At 45.7% G+C, this 13,640-nt stretch overlaps 1 pseudogene; it reads left to right on the forward strand.

Annotated features, from left to right (window-relative positions):
* Window positions 1–3,348: 3,348 nt before the first annotated feature.
* The window catches only part of LOC147709181 (uncharacterized), a 42,212-nt pseudogene continuing 31,920 nt past the window's right edge, over window positions 3,349–13,640 (forward strand).

A 13,640-nucleotide genomic window follows, 5' to 3' on the forward strand; every position in this document is an offset into this window, starting at 1 on the left:
GAGCCAGTACAGCATTCACAGAACCTACTCATTGCTCAACAATTGTTGCCCCCATTGTGCTACCCTTCCTGGGTTGGTTGGAGGTAGAGTGTGGAGGGGGAGGGAAGAGTCGAGTGCTATGGGTCTCACCTTGTCTTCCTGCAAACTAACTGAAATTTCCGCTGCAGCATTTTCCTTCTTTTTGCCGCTATTAGCCAGGAGCAATATATGGTGAAAAACGGAGCTTCTTCTGAGCTTGTAACACATCTTTAAACATCCTCATCACAGTATCTCACAAAATGCTGTCTCTGTAAGGTATTGCAGCCATACCAGGGTTTGCTCTCTGAGCCCTAAGCAGGTTTGTTGTTATTCACAGACAGACAACTGGTCACATAGGTTGTCCTCTGATTGCCATAAGAATGTTATGGGTTATGCCCTGAGAACTGAGCCAATAAGGCAGGTGACGAAGTGCAAATAGAGAGGAAGAAACACTACTCATATTAAAATCTCTCTTGGGAAAATGTGCCTCTCCCCTTACCCCGCTGTTTGCAGAAACATGTGCAGGGTGTCTTTTCCCGGCTTTCACAAGTTGGACTTGTGTAGCAAAGGCACAAAGACCACACAGAGTTCAAAATGGACTTACTCCTATGTGCATTACTGGTCCTATGTGCAAGAGAATCTGTGCAAAGAATAGTCACGGTACAGCACTGGCTAGTAGTGCCAATCCACAGTCTAAGTACTGTACATTGTTGCCCATATCCTTCCTCATCATATTCAAACTATGTATTCGATTCCACATTTTTCGCTTAATATGATTAATAAACTATTCAAATACCAATAATTATTTAACCAAAATAGTTTATTTCACTGAATAACGGTTAAAACACTGTTAAAACATCACAGACAATTGTGGCCAAGATAAAAGTAATACGTCAGCAATGACAATCAATGTAAAGTTAAAACGTGGTGTTCAGTCTTGGTGGCAATCCCCCTAGCTTCAGTATTCCCAATGTTGGAATAATAAAACAAGTGAGAAAATCGAAAGACCAAGTTCATTGACATAGCCTGACCATAGATTGCTGTTGCAGTACCAATTACTTTGGCGGCAAATGCACCTTGGACAGGTTAGGAGGAGCGGATCACCAGTGGTTCCTTGGTGGGTTTACTTAGGGGACAGACATTGTAGATTTATGTCCCATACTGCACTAGCCCCGTATTTTAACTTCACCACACATGCGACCAATCGGTCCTTCTGTCTTTTACAGACCTTTTGCATATGGTGCAAACCTGACCGACCTTTGAGCGGCAGTCTGCGGAAAATCTTTGTGACAGTGAAACGGCTGTTCCTGCCTCACAATTCCCGCCTTGATGGAATGCGGGTAAGCTCCTTAATCACATCCATTGTACAGGAGTTTGTTTGATGTGCCAGCTTATCTGATGTACCAGTACTGATAGCCACCCTTTCTTCCACTAGAGGAGGAATCACTTACCATGGCTTGGTTGCCCCATCCCCTTACATCCATGTCCTGAGGAAGGCTCGCAGGCCAAGGTTCAACTAGCCTATGTGCCACAAGCCGAGTCGAAACGTCGACGAACATATACCCTTTTACCTGGACCCTACCACCACCTATCCCTGATGTGCCTCACAAGATAACAATCTGTGATTGTAAAAATAATGTAAATAGACCTTGTAAAATACTTTGGGTCAGGCCAACAAGATTGATATGCTTAATCAATCCCACATTGAACTTCCCTATTCTTCTTCACCTTACTCTGGGATTACTTCCCGTCCACCAACTTTTGAGCACTCTCTTCTTTGCACGTTCCCCTTGGAGCAACCTCTTAAAGTGTTATTGCATCATTTGAAAAGCAATATATCCTTGCTACTCAATGGAATAAACTCATTGTTTTTCATGTACTATTGGCTGCTGCACATCCTCATTTTTCCTGTGGAATTATGGTTTACTAAAAGAGCGTGGTATACATTTAGCTCTTAACTAAAAAAAAATATGTAATTTATTTTGGCATTGGTTTGAGGACGATTGTTTTTCTATACCGAACTGTACCCAGGTCCAGAAACTTGTATTGGGTATACCCCTTAGCTGTAATGGCAGTAGAACCAAAAACATGGAAAAAAACTATACCAATAATAACGTATAACCATTAATTGGCTTTTGACTGTGATTTAATAAACTAATGTTCAATCACCCATTAACATTTTTATCCTGAATGATGTTGTTATAAATCTTGAAACTGAGTGAGTGATTAGTTTGGTGTTCAACTGAAGTAACGACAAACAGTGGCCTTCAATGTTGGAGGCCCAGTAAGCTTAAAAGGGGAATTAAATGTTTCATCCTCCATTGGTAAAAATAATAAAAATGAAGAAATGCAGGTGTGCACTGCTGGTTGGTAGTGGGCATGTCTACGGACTCCAGCTGTTGGTTTCTGGGAAATGGAGTCATCTGTGATGCTCCTACTCTTCTTCAAGCTACCAGCAAAGGAAGTTACGTTTGAATTCTATGTCAGGAGCGGAGGCTTCTGATTAGGCTGTCACTTTCTCCTATTTTTCCCCAGCAGCCATTAAAAAGGTATCAACAAACTCAACAACACTACATTTCCCATGAGCATCAGGGAAAATGGAAATAGAAAATGACTCTGCAACTGTCCAATCCTAGTCCAGGGCTTCCCAATATCCTTCCCTGCTGGCACTCTATCCTCCTCTTTCTTCGCTGCTCCAGCAGCATACAGATGAGTGTTTTTCTTTTCTGCCTAACTGTTTTACTGTTTTGCGGATTTATATGCTGAAGTGCTTAATATCACGCTGGTTAATGCACTGTGGTTTCTTCCCCGGGGGGGTTGACATAGCGACTTTGTGCGTGAGCCGCGGGAGCGTTTTCCGCTCCTTTCGCAGTGTGTTGTTCCTTCAAGCTCTGTGCGCGGGCGGCCTCCCACCACTAGGGGACCGCGCTTGCCTCGCTGCCACTCTGAGGAGCTTACCCCCCGGCAGGCACGAGTCGTCGAGTTCCGCTTTCTACTCGCCTCGGGAAAAGCGGCTCAACGGAGTCGCGCACCGCGGGGGAAGACTGGTGTGGTTCGATACTGAGAAAAGGAATTGAGCAGCGCTAAGGCTATTTCTGAAATCAGAGCCCCTGCCTGGAGCCTGAACACCCGCGAGGCGGGTAGGATATTGATCGAGTCTTCGGGACCGGCTCGGGCAGGTTTTTCACGTGTTGTCTCATAGCAGAGGCTGTTGGTCCCACCTTAAAATTAATTACCCCGCTTCGGTGGGAAGAAGTGAGAATTGTTCAGGGTTCTGCCCTACCTTTAACCCCTATTTACATTGGCTCCTTGGTGTGGCGCAGGGGCACTATGGAGTATGATGAGTACTACGAGGAGGAAGAGGAGCAACAAGTCATGTACCTACCAGTAGATGACCACTTCTGCCAGGTCATGGACTCTTCCATTCTAAAAGCGGTGTCGCGGGTGGTTGCACCCCTAGAGAAGAAGATTGACCAGCTACAGGCACAGTGCCAACCCCCTGGACAAGGGGCAGACCTTTTGGGGAACAAGGACCCCATACCTCAGAGCCAACCATTGACGGAGACCACAGATCCCAAGAGGAAGCGCCCTGCGGATGCGGGGGTGGATTCCGACGCGTTTTCACGATTAAAGAAAGCCTTTTTGGACGCAAAGACCGCGGATACCCCTTCCACCTCAAAGGAGGCACCGACTGGCGCTTTGGGGGGCGGTCTGGACGACGCGACCACCGTCGATCCGGATGAGTCACCCCAAACCTCGGATGGTGATAGGGAACCGGATATTTTGTGGCTCCCCGCCCAGCCCACTCAGGAGTCCAGCTCAAATCCCAGTTCTGACATGCTTAATCCTGACGAGTTGCTTCACCTGCGCTCGTCGCACTGGGTTCCCGCTCCTAAGGTGGCGGCCTATATGGCGGCTAGGCTTCGCAAACCTTTGGACCAGGAGGTACGTAGTTGCCTTCGGGCAGAGTGCCCACGACCCACCTTGGATGGTAAGGTTACGGTAACCCCTGAGATTGATCCCAAAATGTCTACCTTCTTAACTAAGTTTGTGAAGAACCCCAAGAAGGGTATCGACCATTCTTGGAGGGCCTGCTAAGATAAACTCTTGGACACGGCCGGGCCGTTGGTGAAAATTTTTGATATGGCCGAAGACGCCAAGGCCTCGGATCCTTGATCTCCCCGGAGATCCTTTCCGGGTGGGCGCAGAGAGCGATCATTTTCCTGGGAAATGCTAACGTGGCCATTTCGACGGAGAGAAGAAGACCTATTTTAATCAAGATAGACCCGAAGTTGGGGGAACTAGCCACATCAGAGGCAGGTCCGATGGCGGAGGGCAACCTCTTCGGGGACCCGTTCGTAAAGGAGCTGGGCAAATTCGTGAATACCTTCAATTCTTTGGACAAGGCTCAGACGTCCGTCAAACGAATCTTCATGCCACGCGTTTTTGGCGCAGCCAGTCGTGGAAGGGGCTGCTCGTCTGGCAGACCCTACAACAGAGGTTCCTACAAGGGAGGTGACGCACAGAGGTCAATACCAGGACCCAGAAAAGTTTGGGAATTTCTACCACAACAGAGGCTATCAATGCCGCCATGGTGGAAGAGGCCGAGGAGACAGCGGCTACAATAATCACAAAGGTGAGACTCCAGAATGTAACAGGCCTGAAAGTGGGGGGCAGACTTCAGTTTTGTCTTCAGGCATGGTCTTCGCTCACCTCCGACGCCTGGGTCTTACAGACCGTCGGTGGGTTCCAAATAGAATACTCAGGTCTGCCCAGGCAGCCCGTTCGTCCCAGACCTATCAGCTTCACGCAAGACCAATGCTTTCTGATAGACAGATGGTAGCGGATCTCCTGCGGAAGGGGGCCATTGTGCAGACGGAACTGCACCCGCGAGGTTTCCTCAGCAACATTTTCATTGTAGAGAAGCAGGACGAGGGCTATCGCCCAGTGATAAATCTCAAGGAATTCAATTGCTGGCTCATTTACCGCCATTTCAAGATGGAGGGCATTCACCTCCTGCGGGATCTGCTTCAGGAAGGGGACTGGATGGTCCGGTTGGACCTGAAGGATGCCTACCTCACGATCCCCATCTTTGCTCCCCACAGACGTTTTCCTCAGTTACAGTGGGGTCAGCAGATTTACGAGTTTGCCTCCCTTCCTTTCGGACTGTCGTCCGTTCCATGGTGTTTTACCAAGGTGCTGAAACCGGTAGTGGAGCACTTGCGTACGGAGGGCATCCGTCTTATAATTTATCTGGACGACATGCTCCTCCTGAATCAATGCCCGCGGACGTTGCTGACCCACCTTCAGAGGGCAGTCAACCTTCTAGAATCCTTGGGGTTCATAGTCAACCAAGTCAAGTCGGACCTAATCCCATCCAGGAGAATGCAGTTCCTAGGTTTTCTGATAGATTCAGTGGAGGCCACCTTGTCCCTGCCTTCTCGGAAACTTTCCAAGATCAGGCACGAGTTGAGACGCACCCTGGCACGTCCAACGATCCCGTTGCGACACCTAGCCAGGGTGGTGGGTCTCTTATCGTCATCCATTTAGGCGATATTCCCGGGACCCCTTCATTACCGAGCCCTTCAACGCCTCAAAGCGTTTCATCTCCGCAAAGGTCTCACCTACTCCCAGGTCGTTCCCCTTACGGAAGAAGCCAGGACGGAGCTTCGATGGTGGATAGAACATATGGAGGCCTGGAATGGTCGGGCGATCTTCGGTTCCAAACCAGACTTGGTGATAGAATCAGACGCCAGCGTCCTGGGCTGGGGAGCGCGTTGCGGCGCTGTTTCTACAGGCGGAGTATGGTCATCCGCAGAAAGAGATCTTCACATCAACTGTCTGGAGTTGATGGCGGGGTCGTTTGTGGTGAAGTGTTGGACAAAAGACAGAGTTCAGTGCTGTGTCCTTTTGAAGATGGACAACGTGGCGGCGGTGTGCTACATCAACCACCTGGGAGGAACCAGGTCCAGGGCCTTATCCGATCTTGCCCGGACTCTTTGGGAGTATTGCTTATCCAACGAAATATCCCTGGGGGCGGAGCACCTGCCAGGCTCAGCCAATCAGGTGGCGGACTGGTGGTCTCATCATTGGACGGACACCAGTCTATGGCAACTTCGCCCGGATGTGTTCAAGGCGATCCAGGACAAATGGGGTCCGTTCACAGTGGACCTCTTTGCTTCCCGTCTGGACGCCCAGCTGGAGCGTTATTTCAGTTGGCGACCAGACCTGGAAGCAGCGGCGATATATGCGTTTCTGCAGGATTGGAGCATGGAGAGGGGCTACGCGTTCCCTTCTTTTGCAATGATCATGAGAGTGTTAACCCAGGTACAGAGACACCGAGCGGATCTGGTGGTGATCACCCCAATCTGGAGGTCGCAAGCCTGGCTTCCGGTTCTGATGGAACTTTCCTGGGATTTTCCAATCCCTCTACCCCTCCAGATCTCCTCATGAATCCTCAGGGGGATCCTCACCACCTCCTGACCACAGGCAAACTGTGTCTGATGGCCTGGCGAGTTACAGGCAGCGCTGGCAAGTCCTGGGACTTTCGGAGGACGCTGCCACGCTGTTGGCCAAATCCTGGGCAGACAGTACCAACAAGAGGTACCGATCAGCATGGTCTCGGTGGAGTAGTTGGTGTCTGAGACTACAGATTGTTCCAGTGGGGGCAGACATTGTCCACGTCCTCAATTTTTTAGCCTCCCTGGCAAAGGAAGGCTTAGCGTACAGATCAATCAATACCTTTAGGTCAGCCATATCGGCAGGGCATATCCCGTTGGAGAACCACCCGATAGGGGAACACCCCCTGGTCTGCAAACTGCTGCGGGGGATTAGGTTATCAGTTCCTCTGGAACCCCGCTATTCAGTTTTATGGGATGTAAATAAGGTCCTTAACTTATTTCGAGAGTGGCCGTCCAATAAATACCTGTCGAGGAAGCAGATTTCAGCAAAGCTGGCAATGCTGCTTTGTCTGATCTCGTGTCGCAGAGTCTCAGACATGAGGGCCTTGGACATTACAGGTCGTGTCTTAACCCCGGATGGGGTTACCTTCCATATTTCTAGGCGCACCAAAGGGGACTTCCCGTCTATCTCGTATCCTGCATTCCCGGGTGCCCCGAAGCCATGTGTGGTTAGGGCGCTGAAGGCCTATGAAGTGGCGACGATCGATATACGCCCACAGGGTGTCAAACAACTGTTTATTGCTCTTACTAAACCACACGGGCGGTTTCATCCCCTACTATTGCGCGATGGGTGCGATGGGTTATGCAGGAAGCTCGCATAGATATTTCCCAGTTTGGAGCCCATTCTGTGAGGGGAGCGATGGCGTCCAAGGCATATTCCCTGGGAGCTCGCCTGGAAGACATTCTGAAAGCTGCAGACTGGTCTTCAGACTCCACCTTCAAGAGATTTTACTTTAAGCCAGTGGCGTCTCTGGCTTCCCTGGTGGTGGATAAGCTTTGAACTAGCCTAATGAGAAGCCTCCGCTCCTGACATAGAATGAGATATTTCCTAGCTAACGTACAGGAATGTTTCAATTCTATTAAGGAGGCGGAGGCGAGGATTAGCCCACCCGGTCTTCATTTCAACCCGCCCAGAATTACTGCGTTGGGACGGTAAGTAAAATCTTTATGATGCAGTTTCCTACTGTACTGTTGAAGGTTATGACGTTCTACTGTTCACTGTCCTGTTCAAGGATGTTGTTATGCTCATACGTCGATTATCTTGTAAACTAATGTGATTGGGCGTTCACTTCCTGGTGCCTTACGTAATCTGTTTGTACCATAGGTTTTGAGACGGGCAAGCAGGAATAACGGATGAAAAACTGTGGCAGTGTCGCAGGAAGAAAGAGGAGGATAGAGTGCCAGCAGGGAAGGATATTTGGAAGCCATGGACTAGGATTGGACAGATGCAGAGTCATTTTCTATTTCCATTTTCCCTGATGCTCCTGGGAAATGTAGTGTTGTTGAGTTTGTTGATACCTTTTTAATGGCGGCTGGAGAAAAATAAAGGAGAAAGTGACAGCCTAATCCTCGCCTCCACCTCCTTAATAGAATTGAAACTTTCCTGTACTTTAGCTAGGAAATTTTTCATTGTCATTCAAATAGTATCTTCAACTATACCGCCGACATGTGTTTCCCAACTTTTGAGATACTTACTCTAGACAAAGTTTGGATTGCTTTTTTGCGTTTTATTTCTCGTTTTATTGCACCTGGGGCAATCCTGAGACCGTGCCATTGCACTGATTCTCTAGATTTGGACTTGGTAGGCTCCGGCGTTGGAGCAGTCTGCACGTGCTTGGCACTGATAGATCTTCCTGACAGGGGAGTTGCTATACCAATGGTGTAGCAGGTTCAGTTACCAATGGGCTAAGGGTCCCACTGCACCCAATATTACTACCCATTTTCCTTATTTGCATTAGGGACCATTGTCCTCTCCCCATGCCATTGAGTAAAGTTTGCGCCATATAAAATCGCATTAAATAAATAAATACATAAGGGGGCTCCTACATAGCTCTACATTTCTTGCTGCCAGATGAATTACCTACCACAACACGCATGTCACCTTTGTGAAAAAGTGACCAGATGCGTTTGTACTAAGAGCAGAAAAATGTAGATTTGGCCATCAATGATTTATGCGAATCTCTAAGAATGAGCATGGGGTGAAAAGTCCCTGTGAGGCCTCTGTAGAGCTCTGCGAAGATCATTATAGAAATACATTGAGAAACAGAGAGATAAGGTCAGGACTGAGACTGAAAAATGGCCGAGGTGTGAATATAAATTAGAGCAAAGATGTGACTGCAGGAGAGAAAATAGAAATGAAAATATGCTTCTGAAGGGAAACTAGTGGGGTGTGCGACGTTGCATGGAAACTTTCATATATTTGAATTATGCTGCACTATTTCTCTGTAATGTCACGGTGAGTCCTAACATAAATCAATATATATTCTCTACAAATTTGGCAACTCTATTTATACTGTCCTCGGCTGGATGACCCTACGCACCTATAAACAACTGACACCTCAGTGCTCCTTAAACAACCCCTACAACTAAAGGTCAAAGCTACCCTTCATGAAGCTGAGGATGGGGGTAATCCCCATTGCCGGTCACCTCCCAGCCTGGAAAACGGGCAAGGTTCAGGCAATGTGTCGGCTCTGCAATTAACATAAAGAGGACATAATACACGTATTGTGCCTGTGTCCCACTCTTCTTGAGGATAGGAGGGCTCTGCTATGAAGGGGTTTGATAGCTAAAGATATAGGCCTAGATGTATCAAGCCTTTTGCGAATCGCAAAGGCCAAAATTCGCAAACGGTGTTTTTGCATGTTTTGGCATGCATCAAAAATTCGCAAAATAAGGAATCGCAATAATTTGCGATTCCTTATTTAGGCATAGCATTTAAGGAATCACAATTTTGCGATTCCTTAAATGCTATGGATGTCGCATTTTTCATTTGCGAATTTTGGTTAAGAAATCGCAAATTACCACCAACTTGTAGTTGATGGTAATTTGCTAATTCTTCTAAAAATGCACAATTTGGCATTTTTGAAGGTGGCATGTGACGCACACACATGCCCATAGGGCATGTATGTGCGTCATATGCACACACATGTACATTTCTGGGGTGCAGCAGGGTGTTCTTGACACTCCCTTGAAATAATTCTCAAATTTGCGATTAGCAAATTGCGAATCACAAATTGAGATTTATTTCACAATCATTCCTATGGGCCTCCTGGCCCATAGGAATGAATGGGAAAGTAGGCCCACATGCATCAAGCATTTTTGGAGTCGCAAACGGTGCGATTCCTTAAAATCGGCCGTTTGCGATTCCAAAAATGCTTTTTGGAATGCATCAAGCATTTTTAGAAATCGCAACATTTTTGCGATTTCTAAAAATGCGATTGCTTTTAAGAAATCGCAAATGTGCGATTTCTTAAAAGCAATGCATGATTACTTTTATAATTGCGAATTCGCAATGAGGGTGTCAAATTTACCGAGTGGTTGAACCTCTCGGTAAATTTGCAAAAAGTGTTAAAAACGCTGCAAAAGCATTTTTTACACATTCATGTTACGGACACACATGTCCTTAGGACATGTGTGTGTGCAACATGATGCGAAAACAACATTTCATGGGTGCAGGGGGGGTCTTTAAACACCCCTCTCCACCCTTGAAATGCAATCAGGAATTGCGATATTCTAAGTGCGAATTCGCACTTTGCTAATCGCATAATATTTGAGAATCGGTAAAAATTGCGATTTTTACCGATTCTCAAATATTTTGAGAAAATGTACATGCATCCCATTTTGCATTTCCTAATTTGCGATTCCCTAAAAATCGCAAATTAGGAAGTGCAAAATGAAACAATTATGCATGTGGGCCTTATTCCTTAATTGAAAATTCGCAAATTGCGAATTCGCAAATAAGGAAGATTAAGAAATCGCTAAAAAATAGTGAATTTCTACATACATTCCATTTTGCAGTTTCTAAATAGCGATTCCTTAAAAATCGCTTTTTATAAATCGCAAAATGGAATCTTGATACATCTGCCCCATAAGATCTTGCAGAGAAGCAGTCCTGGCCTGCTACGATCCTTTGAACATCATCCTAAATTGTGCCTTGGTTAAATGTATTGACCGTTTCTCTAGGAAGATACAGGCTCACTATCGTGCAAGTGATGGGGTAACAAATAATTTGACAACTATTGGGTCCTCGCCCCGACCACTCCCTCCCAATAATATTCCCCCCTTTCTTCTGCCTACTGACAATCGGACACGTCCCAGCTCATAGAAAGGGGTTATGCACATTAGTTGCTTATCTATTTGCATAAAGTTTCCATATATTCATGTCCCATTCTCCCATTAGAGTAAAAATGCTAACTTCCGGTCTTTTAACTTTACACATGTGTAAGTAACATGTAATATAGGCCACCTTATATGATTCCGTTTTTTTTTTACTTTTACTGTGTTAAAAATGTATTTTTAAAAAGAGGCAATTTTATGGAATATGTAAACTGTGATCTGATGCCATCTTTTCTAGTTGCAAAGGTTTTAACTAATCATGCAATAAAGTCTTTAATGTATAGATTGTGCATGAGAAATTTATAGCTCAAACCCATTGCTTTTGATTAGCTCGTAGCAGTATTTTCAGGGCATTTATTTGCCAAGGGGCGGGGAGGTTTAATGCAAATTTGGAAAATGACTTAACAGAGTCTTGCCACCCTAAAGTGAATCGGGAGAAGCATGTGTACCAGAGCTTTAAAGTCCTTGGCGGAGTGGTTAAGATTTCTGCAAAATATATTTATCCGGAGAGTGCATTCAGGGAGAATGTGATGGCGTTTTGTGTCGCCCTGCTTCCCCTTGCATGACACAAGGGTGAAGCAAAACCTTTGATAAATCTGGCCCATTAGGCACAACCTCGAACCTCTTTGCATGTTCAATAAGATCTCTCTCAAACAACACAATGTGATCTTAGAATACCAAGACTACCTTCATCTCCCTCAAGATCTCACCCATAAGCCTTTGGGAAAAGCTACAATTATGGCTAGCCCATGAGAGAGCGCAATTTGAATGAAATGTATATCGTAGCCACATTTAGACGTATATGTTATAAACGAAGGAATGAAACGCATATCGTAATGTGAAGTTGAGGACTACAGCATAAAGTCAACTAAAGTGATAACATGATATAGGAAATGTAAATGTATTTACTGTTAAACATGTATTAGATTTAGGAGGCCCATATACATAATGGGTAAATGAAGAAATACTTACGAAATGTAAACATGCACAGTAGAATTCATGTACGTGTGTAACTTTTAAACGGAGAAACGTGGAGAAATGTATGGAGAAAATATGAGGATAACGAATAAGCATAAAACCTCGTATTCTGTGTATTATATATTCTATGTAAGTTGTATTCAAATAGAGGAAAGGATATACTAAAAGCGAATATATAAATGTATGTTAAAGGTTATACTGTGTAGCAGAAGTTTGTAGGAATGCTGGAAGAGTTTTAGGTCATTTGTGATTATAACCTGACTGACCAAGAGTTCGCAGGAGCGTAGTCCAATGTATGTAATTTAGTGGACTTACAGGAGTCGTAAATAGCTTGATGTGGACGTGAGAGCCAAGAAGTCTAGCACTTGTTAGATTTAAGGTGACAACGCCGGACGGAGTTTATGGCCTGAACGTGATGAGAAGCGCTTAGAATTTGAATTGTTTTTGAATGACCATTCACAGGACCTAGAAGGTCAAAGAATAGCAGTTGTAAGTTAAAGTCTTGTTTAAGTTCATATGACTTTTGATCTGAAAGTGTCAATAGAAGTCGCCAATAAGAAGACGAAGATGACATCTAAAGAAGAAAGGTCAACTTAACGGACGGCGAAAGAGATGAAGCAATGGAAGAAGCTAGAAGCTGACATCATCGGGGAAAGTCCGTGGTGGGCGTCAAGGGGCGTTCCACCCACACTGTGATTGTGTATTTTAGGGACAGCACCCCGGGGTGAAGATAGCAATTAGCCATTAGTGAAGGGAACAGCGAAGCGAATTGCTCAGAGAGAGAAGGGCGAAGGGTAGATGACTTGAGCAGATGCGCTGAGAGAGATCAGAGCGCAAGAGAGCAGTAGGCCGAGGACCCTTAAGAAGAGCGGATGGGTAGGCAGAGAGGGTACTGCTTCTTAAACTTAAGTTACCTTTAGAGGCTAAGAGAGTTTGAACTTCTTTGGGAGTCAAACTGCTGACACCTTTTTAGGTTAGGAACTTGCGAAGTAGGGATGTCACCTAGCATAGAGTAGGGACAGAGTTAACGTGATACTCTTCTCTTTCTGTAGATGACGCCAAGGAACCACTTCACATCGAAGCTTTAAATTGCTGATATTGGAATTGATTTTGTATTCTTTTGTATACTTTGAGGTTTATCCTGAGCAGATTGTAATCGCATCCAAATTTGACTTTTATATAAAACGTTTAAACTTTATCAGTTGTAAGTGGTTCTTCAGAGTGGCGTCAGTTAATGGGGTTTGTCTAACCTATGCGGGGGTTGTCTTTTACTCAATGACAGATACTAGCGGTCCAAAATAGATGAATGAGATAAGTTATTAAATTGATCATAAATTGATATCAAAATCTCATTCCCCGCAGTTGGTAGCAGAGTAATGATGGTTATCTTCTTGAGGAAGACGACCTAGGCCAGGTTAGTTTACCCCAAGGTCCCTAGTCATCGTCGACCAGAAGAAGAATTGCAGCCGAAGACGGTGCTGACGAAGCGTCGAGAGAAAAGCAGCAGAGTCGGTCGAGAGTGAGTATAAGGGTCATGCGTTGTAAGATTGCGGTGTTTTATGTTGTTCCAGTGTTGTAATGTCAAGCGGAGTTGAATGCCTGTAGTGTGATTGAGGGAAGGTTGTGAGCGCGCGCAACCGGATGAAATCTTATGTCCAGAGGACTTAAGTGGTTCGGGTGTATCGAACACCCAGAGTAATTTGTCTACCATTGAAAGGGAGTCATGAGGTACCATTGATTTCCCGACAGACCGATGATAGGGGGAGCGTAAGAGTGAGTGTATGAGTAACGGACGCTGGTCGTACGTTTACTGTGTGTAAGTAACCTATCAGTTGAGGCGATCGTCTG

This window comes from Lissotriton vulgaris, chromosome 6, assembly GCF_964263255.1.
Source record: "Lissotriton vulgaris chromosome 6, aLisVul1.2, whole genome shotgun sequence".
NCBI classification, from domain to species: Eukaryota; Metazoa; Chordata; class Amphibia; order Caudata; family Salamandridae; genus Lissotriton; species Lissotriton vulgaris.